The 12,006-nt window shown below is 39.3% G+C and overlaps 1 protein-coding gene across 3 annotated transcripts in view; it reads right to left on the minus strand.

Moving 5' to 3' along the window:
- The window catches only part of TMEM178A (transmembrane protein 178A), a 56,922-nt gene that overhangs the window by 14,554 nt on the left and 30,362 nt on the right, over nucleotides 1-12,006 (minus strand). The window contains exon 1 of one of the 3 annotated variants that reach the window (XM_065929395.1): nucleotides 5,245-5,327. The exons of the other annotated variants lie outside the window; for them this stretch is intronic. The gene's annotated coding sequence lies outside the window, so the exon portion shown is untranslated. Of the gene's footprint in view, nucleotides 1-5,244; nucleotides 5,328-12,006 lie in introns of those variants that run through there. 3 annotated transcript variants of the gene reach the window in all.

Genomic DNA, 12,006 nt, shown 5'->3' on the forward strand with positions numbered 1-12,006 from the left:
AAATGTAAGCTACTAGTTTGTGCATTTGTAATAGAATTCTGGAAACTGAAGGCAGGATAATGCATCCTAAACTGACTTGAAGGGACAAGGGAGAAGAATCTATTGATTACTCTCATTAATAGAGACAAGTCAAAGCAGTAAAAACCCAAAACATGAAATAATTTTTAAATCATGTTTCTATATTTGAATGTATTAAATTTGATAAGAATCTAAACTCCCTTAATTGTTTTTTCAACACTGAATTTGTGTTAATTAAACACAAAACTCCTCAAGGAGAAATGGCCTAAAAGTATACAGAGGATTGGGAGAAATCAGCTTGGAATGTTAACACAGATAAATTCCATGCATCCAAATCTGATTCAACCTCAAACTCTCAAATAGGCTGAATCAAAAAATACATCAGGAAGTGTGTTATTTGTAAACCAGAAGACATTTTTCCATAAAGAGCCTTCCACATGATGGTTTAAGTGGTAATTAGGTCTCCAGACAACCCACAAGAGCCTAACTAGCCCTAGAGTAGCTGATGTTAATTCCTTAATACAAATTTTATTGATCTGAAGTCAAGGTCCTAAGAGAAAGGGTGATATTTAAAAAAGAAAGAAATGTGTTTCCTCCCTTTTCTGGTTGTTTGCATAATATTTTGAAAGGGGAAAATACCCACTACTTTATCTAGCAACTTCTCCTACATTCCCTTCCAATCCATGCTTTTATTGCATAGATTAACACAGGCCTATTTTTCCCCTAAAATTTGCTGAATCCAACAAAAGTATCTATCTTCCTTTCAAATTAAAATAAAACAAAACTTTGTTCTTTCCTTGTAAATCACTGTGATCAGTTGTTTGGATAAATGCAAACTGATTAGATTAATTTTTAAAGATCTGTGAGTAAATGTTAATCCTTTAACTCAGGCAGCTGTTGAAAAAAAAATTCTCATAGATGCAAATAATCTCTAATTGGTAGACTTCGAGTAAATGTAATAATAAAGTGAAATTTTTTTAAAGATCAGATATTGAAAAGGGAGATTAATATTTGAGCATAGTTAATATCATGAGTCAGTTAGCCCCTGATATGAAGGCACCTACAGGATCATTTCTCATAAATAGTTTCTCAGTCATTAGTGTACACAAGAATCACCTGGGGAGATAGTTTAACATGCAGACCCTGGACCTCACCAAAGATACTCTGAATCAAAAGATTTGGGACGGAGCCACAAACCTGACTTTTAACAAACATCCCAAGTAATTCTGATACAAGCAGCTGAAAAACACTACCCAACACTATCTCTGCTTTTTGGAAGCTTATTTTTCTTTTCCTTATGAAACCGCAGATTCTCCAAAAAGCTCAAAGCTCTCTTTTATTTTTCTCTTTGGTTGTGAGGTCTATAAGACATATAAGTTCAGTATTTATATATGTTATGTGTTTATAAGTCAGAAAATCCCTGTGCTCACAAAGAACAAATGATCTGGGCTGAGAATAATAATAGATAACAGACTGAAAATGTATTAATGGTTTACACTTATGATTTTCAAAATTATCATTCTACTTGATACTCATCCTTGGGCTAACTTTGAGGCTCTGTGTAAGCAGGAACTGAAGGGCTAGAGGAGGAGCTGAACGACGTGCCCCAACACACCCGCGGCCCATCAGCAAAGACTGGGGACTTAGTGGTTCTAGGCAGTTAAGGGCATTTCTGTACAGTCATTAGCTTCCCACTAAGCTAGTCAAGCAGAGACTTTAGGGCCCACATATGACAAAGGATACAGACTTCACAGAATTAGGTCAGTAGAGTCACTAAACAAAAAAAACAATGACACGAAAAATAACAAACTCTGAGCAGGAGGGAGAATCTGATTTCCAGAATTGCTATATAATTTTAAATGCCCAGTTTCAATTAAAAAGTACAAAGCAAACACAGAAAAGGAACATATGACTCATACGTAGGAAAAAGAAAGTTAGTCAATGGAAATTATCACTGAAGAAGCCCAGACCCTGGATTTACCTAACCAAGACTTCATAATTCAAAGTTTTGTTTCTTGGTTTTTGTTTTCTGTTTTTAACACACTGCCAAACATGTGAGATCTTAGTTCCCCAACCATGGATTGAACCTGTGCCCCTTGCAGTGGAAATGTGGAGTCTTAACCACTGGACCACCAGGGAAGTCCCTAACCAAGACTTTAAATCAAATGTTCTAAATATGTTAAAAGAATTAAAGGAAACCATGTCCAAGGAACTAAAGGCCAGTGTGAGAATGATGTCTCACCAAACAGAGAATATCAGTAAAGTGATAAAATGTATGAAAAGAAAAATAAATAGAAATTCAAAAGTTGAAAACTATAATAACTGAAATTTTAAAATTTATTACAGGGGCTCAACAAAGTTTTGAGCAGGCAGGAAAAATAATCAGCCAACTTGAAGATAAATCAATTGATATTATCCAGTCTGAGGAATATAATGGGAGTCCCAGAGAGGAGGAGAGGAAAAAGGGACAAAAAAAGTATCTGAAGAAATAGTTGTCAAAATTTTTCCAAATTTGATAAAAAACATGAATCTATACATCTAAGAAGTTTGATGAAGTAAAAAAAAAAAAAAAGGACAAACTCATATTCAGACACACCATCATCAAACTGTTGAAAACCAAAGACGAAGACTCTTGAAAACCACAAGAAAAAGAGCAATGTATCATAAGTAAGGACTCCTCAAAAGATTAGAAGCTATTTTCTCATCAGAAACCATGGAGGTCAGAGGGAGTGGAATGACATATTCAAAGCACTGAAAGAAAGGTTGTCAACCAAGAATTTTAAATTCAGCAAAGTTATCCTTCAGAAATGAACAGAAAGTGAAGACATTTCCAGTTAAACTAAAACTGAGAGAATGTGTCACTGGCAGGACTGCCCTATAAGAAATAGTAAGGGAAGTCCTTCAGGCTGAATGAAATAACAGTAACTGAATCCACACAGAGAAACAAAAACATCTGTAATGTTACAAAACAGGGACACATAAATGGAATTACATTAAATATAAATAGACCAAACATTCCAACAAAAGCAGAGATTGCGTTATAGATAAAACAACATGATCCAACTATGTGATAGCCACTAGAGACACACTTTAGATTCAAAGACACAAGTAGGTTGGAAGTAAAAGATGGAAAAAGATACACCATGAAAATAGTCACCGCAAGAGAGATGGAATAGCTATACTAATATCAAGCAAAATTAGACTTTAAGACAAAAACTGTTACTAGAGACAAAGAAAGACAGTTTATAATGATAAAAGGGTCAACTCACTAAGAAGATATAACAACTTTAACCACATTTTATCCGCTTACCAACAAAGCCCCAAAATAGTCAAAAAAACTGACATAATTAAAGGAAGAAATAGACAATTCAACAATAATAGTTGGAAACTTTAGTACTCCACTTTGAATAACGGTAGAACTGCAGAGTGTCCACAAATAAACAGAAGATTTGAACAACACTATAAACCAACTAGACAAAACAGACATCTACAGACCACTCCACCAAACAGCAGAATCTACGTAATCTTCAAGCGTACGTCAGACACTCCCCAGCATACACCATATTTTATGCAATAAAATAAATTTCAATGCATTTAAAAGTCATACAAAGTATGTTCTCTGACCGCAATATAATGAAATTGGAAATCAATAACAGAAGGAAATTTTGGAAATTCAGAAATTTGTGGAAATTAAGTAACACTTCTAAACAATGAATGAGTCAAAAAGGAATTACAAGGAAAGTTTAAAAACACTTTGAGATTAATGAAAACAAAATCACAGTATGTGAAAATCTATGAGATGCAGTTAAAGCAGTGCTTAGAGGGAATTTACACCTGTAAATGCCTACATTAAAAGAGAAAGTCTCGAATCAGCAGCCTGACTTTCTATCTGAAGAAACTAAAAAGAGAAGAACAAACTAAACCCAAAGCAGGAGAGATTACATAATTAGGGTAGAAGTAAATTTAGTAGAGACTAGAAAAATGAGGAAAGTTTTTTTAAAAAATTGATTCCTTGAAAAGATTAATAAAATTGAAAAATCCTTATCTAGACCATTCAAGGCAAAAGGAAAGAAGAGTTGAGTTACTAAATTCAGGAATGAAATAGAAGACATCACTTTACAAAAACAAAAAATAGTAACAAGAGAATACTGTGAAAAAATTATATGTCAACAAATTAGATGCTACAGATTATATGAGAACTTCCTAGAGAGACACAAATTACCAAAACTAACTCAAGAAGAGATAGAACATATAAACAGATCAATATCAACTAAAGAGCCTGAGTTAGTTATCAACGTAGTAAAAAAAAATTTCCACAAAGGAAAGTCCAGAACCAAAGAGCTTCACTGGTGAACTTTACCAAATGTTTAAAGAAGAATTAACCATGTTTCATAAACTCTTAAAAAAAAAAAAAAAGAGGAGGGATAAATTCCCAAATCATTGATGAGGCCAGTTTTGCCCTGATACAAAAAACAAAGGCATCACAAGGAAAGAATATTACAAAACATTTCTTATAACTATGGATTCAAAAGTCCTCAATAAAGTACTAGCAAACCAAATTCACCAACATATAAAAAGGATAGAACATCATGACCAAATGCAATTTATGCCAGGATGATAAGGTTGGTTCAACATAAGAAGATGAATTGATATAATATGCCTTATCAATAGAATGAAGTGCAGAAACCACCTCATAGATGAAGAAAAAAGCATTTGTCAAAATTCATTTGATACTCACCAATTCCCCTAAGAACTAGATATAAAATAGGTATTATTAACTCCATTAGGTGGGAAGAAAAATCTGATGCTTACAAAGGTTAAGTGACTAGACCAAAGCCATAGTACAAAGTACAAAGCAATAACCAAGCTTTAACATATATGATGTCACCCAAACTTTGCATAATGCTCACTCAGGAAAGTTAGGAATCCTTACTCTTTTAGAAATGCCTCTTAATTCTGTGGGTAGGGATACCTGTAGTTAGTTTGTTTTCATGGAAAGGCATTTTATTTTAAACACAGGAGTGTATACATGTCAATTCCAAACTCCCAATCTATCCTTTCCTCTCACCCTTCCCCCCTGGTAATCATAAATTCAAGAACTGTAGTTATTAAATGAACTGTCAGTTTGAAGTGAAAAACAAATTTTTCAGCTTAGTACAAGCATATGTTCTTTTGGAAACAAACCTGATACCTAAATTGAGGCTTCTGTCTGTACATTATCCATACCTTTCAACACACATTATTCAGAGACTGGATTGGCTCATGGCTGACTCAGTGGCTTCATCCTTCCTGCATCTCACAGAAGCTGCTTAAGGCTAGATATGGGGTTGGACTGGGAAGAAATTCTCTCAGACTCAGAGGGCTGGCCTTCTACCAACTCCTGTGCTGAGGAAATGTTTGGTCCCTTGCTAAACATCATGACTAATACTCTCAGAGCCCATCTCCTCCTCCACCCCTGCTGGAAATGGGTGTGATCCCAGGGGGCAGAGGCATAGCAGAAAGGAGGCGGGCGGCCAGCCCAGGGTTCTTCTGCTCCCCACACGTGCCAGGAATGAGGTAAGCAGTGCACATGCAACCGAATTACCTTTCCTTCCCCAGGAGGCTTACAGGCTAAATTTAAACCGCGAGAACTCTGAAATGAGAAGAAAAAGGAAGTGGGGAGAGCGACAAGGTTTGAATGGAGCATCTAAAATCCCAAAGATTAGGAGTATGGTGGGGAACCCAGAGCAACTTCCTTGAGTCTGCAAGAAAATGCTCTACAGCCCTGGAGTTACACTCCCTTGAAAGATTATTCGAGATTTCAGGCAGAAGTCGGGGTAAAGATGGAGTAAAGGACAGACAGCAGTAGGGTCAGAGGCCTGCCATTAGCTCTTGTATATCCTTTAAATATTTGTTCCACCGTCACAGCAGAAAGTCAAATCAATTTGAAGAGGAAAGTATATTATTAAGTTCTGGCTTCCTATAGCACACACATAAAACTGACAAAATGAAACTTCACAAAAATCACACAGGAGAAGACCTGTAGTTGCTTGATGGTTTACTAAAGACAAACTAAGTTTCTTTTGATAAAAAGACAAGAATACGTATATACATAGAGGGTCAAGATAGAAGTTCCATGAGATATATTGAAGAGTGATACTCTGAAAATCCACAAGGAGGCATTCGATGCAAATTTTTTCAAAGCCATGCATGCAAACTTTGAAATTAACTGGCTTTCCGGGCTTAGAGAGCAATGAATCTTGTTCTCTGGAAAGGAACACAAAAAGCATGAGATCATAGCACCAGATGGCATCACACAATGGGGGGAAGAGACACGCAGGGGGTTGAAAAGAACAACTCGTGGTCTATATTTAGTGATTAATTAGCTTTCTTAAAGGGCCAATAGAGCCACTCTAATGATATAAACCACAGAATAAGATATATAGACTATGCTGCACAAGGGTTAAAAATGGGGCTTAGGGACTGGTGAATTTCTGTTGTTTCTGATGCTTAAGAGAAATGAATCAAATTCTGAGCTAAGTTACAGAAACTCACATTCTAGGTTAAATGACTGAGAAACAGCAGAAGATGCTGTAAAAAATCATCAGAGTCAATGACGAGGCAGTACATGCAGTGGCTAAAGGCCTTGCAGTCAGCCAGACTCAGATTTGAATCCCAGCTGTATGATTTTGGGCGAATTACTTAACTTCTCTGAGACTCAGTTCCCTCATCTGTAAAAGAGTGGGAGCAATGGCAGATATTTCATGGGGTTATTGTGAGAAACGGAGAGATGTAGCACAGGATGTGGCCCACTCTGAGGCTGAGGAAACATCAGCACTGGATTATGAGTTCTCTCTCGGCATCTGCCCATGTTCACCACCAGAACAATCAGACATGCCAGGAGTATGAACCCTAAATGAGCATTGCACATCAACCCAAGTGCACAGAGGAATACACACACTCATGAAACACCTGACTTTACAATGGTCTAACCAGTGGCTCTCCTGTTCCCGCTCCTCTTTCACCACCTCTCAAGACTCCTATCGAATCTTCACACCTGAACAGTTGGCTAACTGGCCACGTTGCGACTATTTCCCCACCTTCCACCCCACCCTGCATGCCACTAAGGTGTGGGGCCTCTGGAGCCTTAGATGCCCATCTGTAAGATAGGATATGAAAACATTTATTATTATTGCTACATCCACCTGCCTTTCACAGTATCATGAACTTACTATGTTTCTTTAAATTGATAATTCTACCAAAGACTTTGACTGTGTGGATCACAATAAACTGGAAAATTCTGCAAGAGATGGGAATACCAGACCACCTGACCTGCCTCTTGAGAAACCTGTATGCAGGTCAGGAAGCAACAGTTAGAACTGGACATGGAACAACAGATTGGTTCCAAATAGGAAAAGGAGTACGTCAAGGCTGTATATTGTCACCCTGCTTATTTAACATATATGCAGAGTACATCATGAGAAACGCTGGGCTGGATGAAGCACAAGCTGGAATCAAGATTGCCGGGAGAAATATCAATAACCTCAGATATGCAGATAACACCACCATTATGGCAGAAAGTGAAGAAGAACTAAAGAGCCTCTTGATGAAAGTGAAAGAGGAGAGTGAAAAAATTGGCTTAAAGCTCAACATTCTAGAAAACTAATATCACTGCATCTGGTTCCATCACTTCATGGCAAATAGATGGGGAAACAGTGGGAAAATGTCTGTCTTTATTTTTTGAGCCAAAATTGATTGATTTATCCAAAATCACTGCAGATGGTGATTGCAGCCATGAAATTAAAAGACGCTTACTCCTTGGAAGGAAAGTTATGACCAACCTAGATAGCATATTAAGAAGCAGAGACATTATATTGCCAACAAAGGTCCATCTAGTCAAGGCTATGGTTTTTCCAGTAGTCATGTATGGATGTGAGAGTTGGACTATAAAGAAAGCTGAGTGCAGAAAAACTGATGCTTTTGAACTGTGGTATTGGAGAAGATTCTTGAGAGTCCCATGGACTGCAAGGAGATCCAACCAGTCCATCCTAAAGGAGATCAGTCCTGGGTGTTCACTGGAAGGACTGATGTTGAAGCTGAAACTCCAATACTTTGGCCACCTGATGGGAAGAGCTGACTCATTTGAAAAGACCTTGATGCTGGGAAAGATTGAGGGCAGGAGGAGAAGGGGAAGACAGAGGATGAGATGGTTGGATGGCATCACCGACTCAAAGGACATGGGTCTGGGTGGACTCCAGGAGTTGGTGATGGTGACAGCCTGGCATGCTGTGGTTCATCGGGTCGCAGAGAGTCGGACACGACTGAACTGAAGTGAAGTGGGACACAGTTTTCTTGCCATCCTGTAACACTGTATTTGTTTTAGAATCCTGTACTTATTTGAAAACAAAGTGCCTTGCACAAGGTAGGTGCCATATAATTGTATAATGAATAGCTTTGAAGCTGTGCCAATGTAGCAGCTTCCACATTTAGGCAAACAGAAGATAAGAACATTTCTAGGGGACTCTGAGAGCAATAAGCTCAAAGTTTTCATTGTCCAACTCTGTCCTGCTCCTTCTGAGACTATACCATACTCAGCTTCCCCCTGAGTCAAGCCCAGGTTACAAGCCCCTACCTTCTGTCCCTGACCCCAGCTCACTCACACTTACCTGTAACTGGTCCCCAGTGGCTCCCCTCACCCCTCCCAGACATGTCTCATCTCCTCCTATACATGCACCCTTCCCCTTAGAACAGCCCACAACCCACTAAACCCTCCAGGCTCAAAGTCTTCATTCAAAAAGTCTTCCCTGAGCACATGGCCCATGCAACTCACCCCCTTCTCTGGCTTTATTTTGATGTTCAAGGCTGAGCCACACAATCTAGCTCTAATCACTCAGTCTTTATTTCCTAACAAGTCAGCAAGTCTGCCTCTCCCGAAAATCTGAAATTCCTTAAGGGCCAGACTGCGACTTCCCTTCTGGGTCTGTGACGTTTAAGACGCACATCAGCCACAGCTGTTGACGAATGCAGTGTAACTGACACTCCGGGTCCTCGAGCAGGTGAAAGGGTTGCTGAACAGTGTGCATGGTTTCCTAAAACATTTCAAAAGCAACTTGAAATTCCATAACTGGCCCGGGGGCAGAAAAATGAAGAACTCTTTCCCCAACAGCTCTATCTGCACACATCCCAGGTTAAAAGGAAAGATCAACTGTGGGGTCACAGGGCAGGGTGGCCACCATGTTCTTACCTAAGAGATTTATTTCAGAGGAAGTCAGGTGCTAAACAGAAAAAAGGAAAGAAAGATTTTCCTCATCACCTCCTTGAATCAGCATGATCAGCTCTCACTTAGATAAATAAACTAAGTATAGTAAGCCCAGTAGCTTAAAGCTGACTTTTAAGCCCAAAATGACCAAAACCAGTCCTGAAGGCCAAACCCATCATGAAGTGTCCAGAACTGAAGGGAGAAAGATATAAAATCAGTAAACCTATAGTGTTGCTGTCCAGTAGAAATGGAACACAGGTCACATAAATAATTTTAAATTTTCTAATAGTCACATTATAAAAATAAACAGGGGATATTAATTTTAATATATTTTTACAAGTAATCAAGATTTTGAAAATTATAAATGAGATATCTGACGTGCTTTTTTTTTACACCAAGTCTTCAAAACCTGGTGTTTGCTTTTCCCTTATGGCACATCTCCTTTTGGAAGTCTCCTTTCAAGAACCCATAAGTCTCGTGTGGCTGGTGCCTCTTTTACTGGAGAGAGGAAGTTTCCTGATGAAGGTGAATAAGACTCTATAAAAGCAACTAAGAGCAAGAAGATTGGATACTGGAAGTGTCTGAAAGATGTGAATGTTACTCTTTGCTTAGACTCTTTCTCTACAATATACTAGCTTGTTCTACTCTAATTACTTATGATTAATACTAGTGGAGCATCAATTTCTTAGCAGTGTGGAATTGTCTTTGTGTTCACTCTATTGGAGCCAGACAGCCTGGATTTGTATTCTGGCTTCACCACTCCTAGCTATGTGCCCTTGGCCAGTTACTTAACCTCTCTAGGCATCAATTTCTTCTGTTGTAATATATAGACAATGACAGTTCATCTATCTCACAGAGGATTAAATATATAGTACTTATACAACACTTATGTAATACTATTAGTGCAATTATTATTACTATTGTTAATACTACTGCTGTTACTACTTCTACTGCTGCTATTTTGAACAAACCCAGGCAACCATACTATTAAAGGTAAGACTCAGATGAGTTCTTTGAACTGTAGTAAACACATGATCTCTGGGGTTCAATGCCAGAGGGAAGGTTCAGTGCCAAGTCTGATGGATTCAACCTACTGCAGAGATAGTGAACACCAACACAGGAAATTTTTTTAAAAAGTGGCAGTGAGAAAACCAGAAATAATACTGGTCAAACAGGCCCAGTCCTGTGTAAAGGTGGACACTGTTACTGAGTTAGGGTGATGACTGGTCTGCTGACTTTAACTTTCCTTTAATTTAGTTATGTTGCTGGGTCTAAAACATAGCAAAATATTTAAAACTCGCAAAACAGGGATTCTCAGTTTCGAACCATCATGGCACACCATCAGGGATGTGTCTGGTGGTTTGGGGATATACAATTAGAGGCTGAAGAGAGGATGTGATTTTCTGTGGCTTATGCGGGATGTTAGCCCAGCTGGACACTCTCTACCACCCTTTCTCCCTTCCTTCCTCCCTCCCTCCCTCTTCTCTTCCCTCCTCTATCCTCTCTCTCTCTAGCAGCAGATGAGAGAACTGAAATGTAGAGACAGGTCCTGGCCTCTTTTTTTCCATCTCAGAGGTGCCAGTATGGGAAACGGGTTTACACCACTGGAGAGAAGGCAGATGCACTAGTAACCGATACCCCCTCCCTCGCCCTATTCCCTGAGGCCCGGCTCATGTGAAACCAAATACAGCCATCAACTAGTGGATACAGGAGCATCACACACTGTGGTATTTTCCCTTCCACCCACAGGGGATACCATGTTGCAGGGACAGGCCAACAGTCATTTCTAGTTACTCTTGCTCCGGTCACAACATGCCGACCTCAAAGAGATCAATACAGTCGGGACAATAGCTGTCTTAATAGTACCTGGGTCTGTTGTTAATACATACTTGAAGTTAAAATCTCCTGGACTCAGGAAGGCATCCAAACAGTCAGGATGGGAAGCAAATCCAAGCTGTCTTCCCTCTCCAGCCCCCAGGACTTTTTCAATTCATGTGAATGTCAGTGAGTATATATTTTTTAATCAGAAGGTTAAACCTTTACACTCTAAATATTGGGAGAAACTTGGGAATATGTGGTTTTTCGTGTGTACATTTAATACATGTGTATAAGAAGCAGTATGTGCAGTACTATGCTCAGTCACTTCAGTCTTGTCCTACTCTTTGTGACTCCATGGACTGTAGCCCGCCAGGTTCCTCTGTCAGTGGGATTCTCCAGGCAAGAATACTGGAGTCGGTTGCCATTCCCTTCTCCAGGGGATCTTCCCGACCCAGGGATCAAACCCACATCTCCTGCATCTCTGCATTGCAGGCTGACTCTTTACCTGCTGAGCCACCTGGGAAGCCCCACAAAGAAGCAGCATGCAAGAGTTCAAACTAGAATATCAGCTTTGGAACCAGCACACTGTGTAATTTAAACAACACACTTGACTACCCTGAGCCTCCATGTCCTCATTTGTGGAACAGAGGTGATACAACCTCATAGATCTGTTCACGAGGGTCAAACGGGGTCACATACAAGGAGTGCTCTAACACTGCCTAGCCCATAACTGATGCTTCATAAAGGCCAGTATCCATTCACACCCCTCTCTTCCCGCCCTCTTCATAAGCAGGACCATTACAGTGTGAGTCCTGACCTGAGAGATGGCAGGAATTTCATCCTCGTCTCCAGCACTTGGGAAAAAAAACACTGCCTGAGTGTCAATCACTACCTTTTGCCATCAAGAGTCAATCACCTCATCATTTATTCTT

The sequence above is a fragment of the Muntiacus reevesi genome, chromosome 3, assembly GCF_963930625.1.
Source record: "Muntiacus reevesi chromosome 3, mMunRee1.1, whole genome shotgun sequence".
NCBI lineage: Eukaryota > Metazoa > Chordata > Mammalia > Artiodactyla > Cervidae > Muntiacus > Muntiacus reevesi.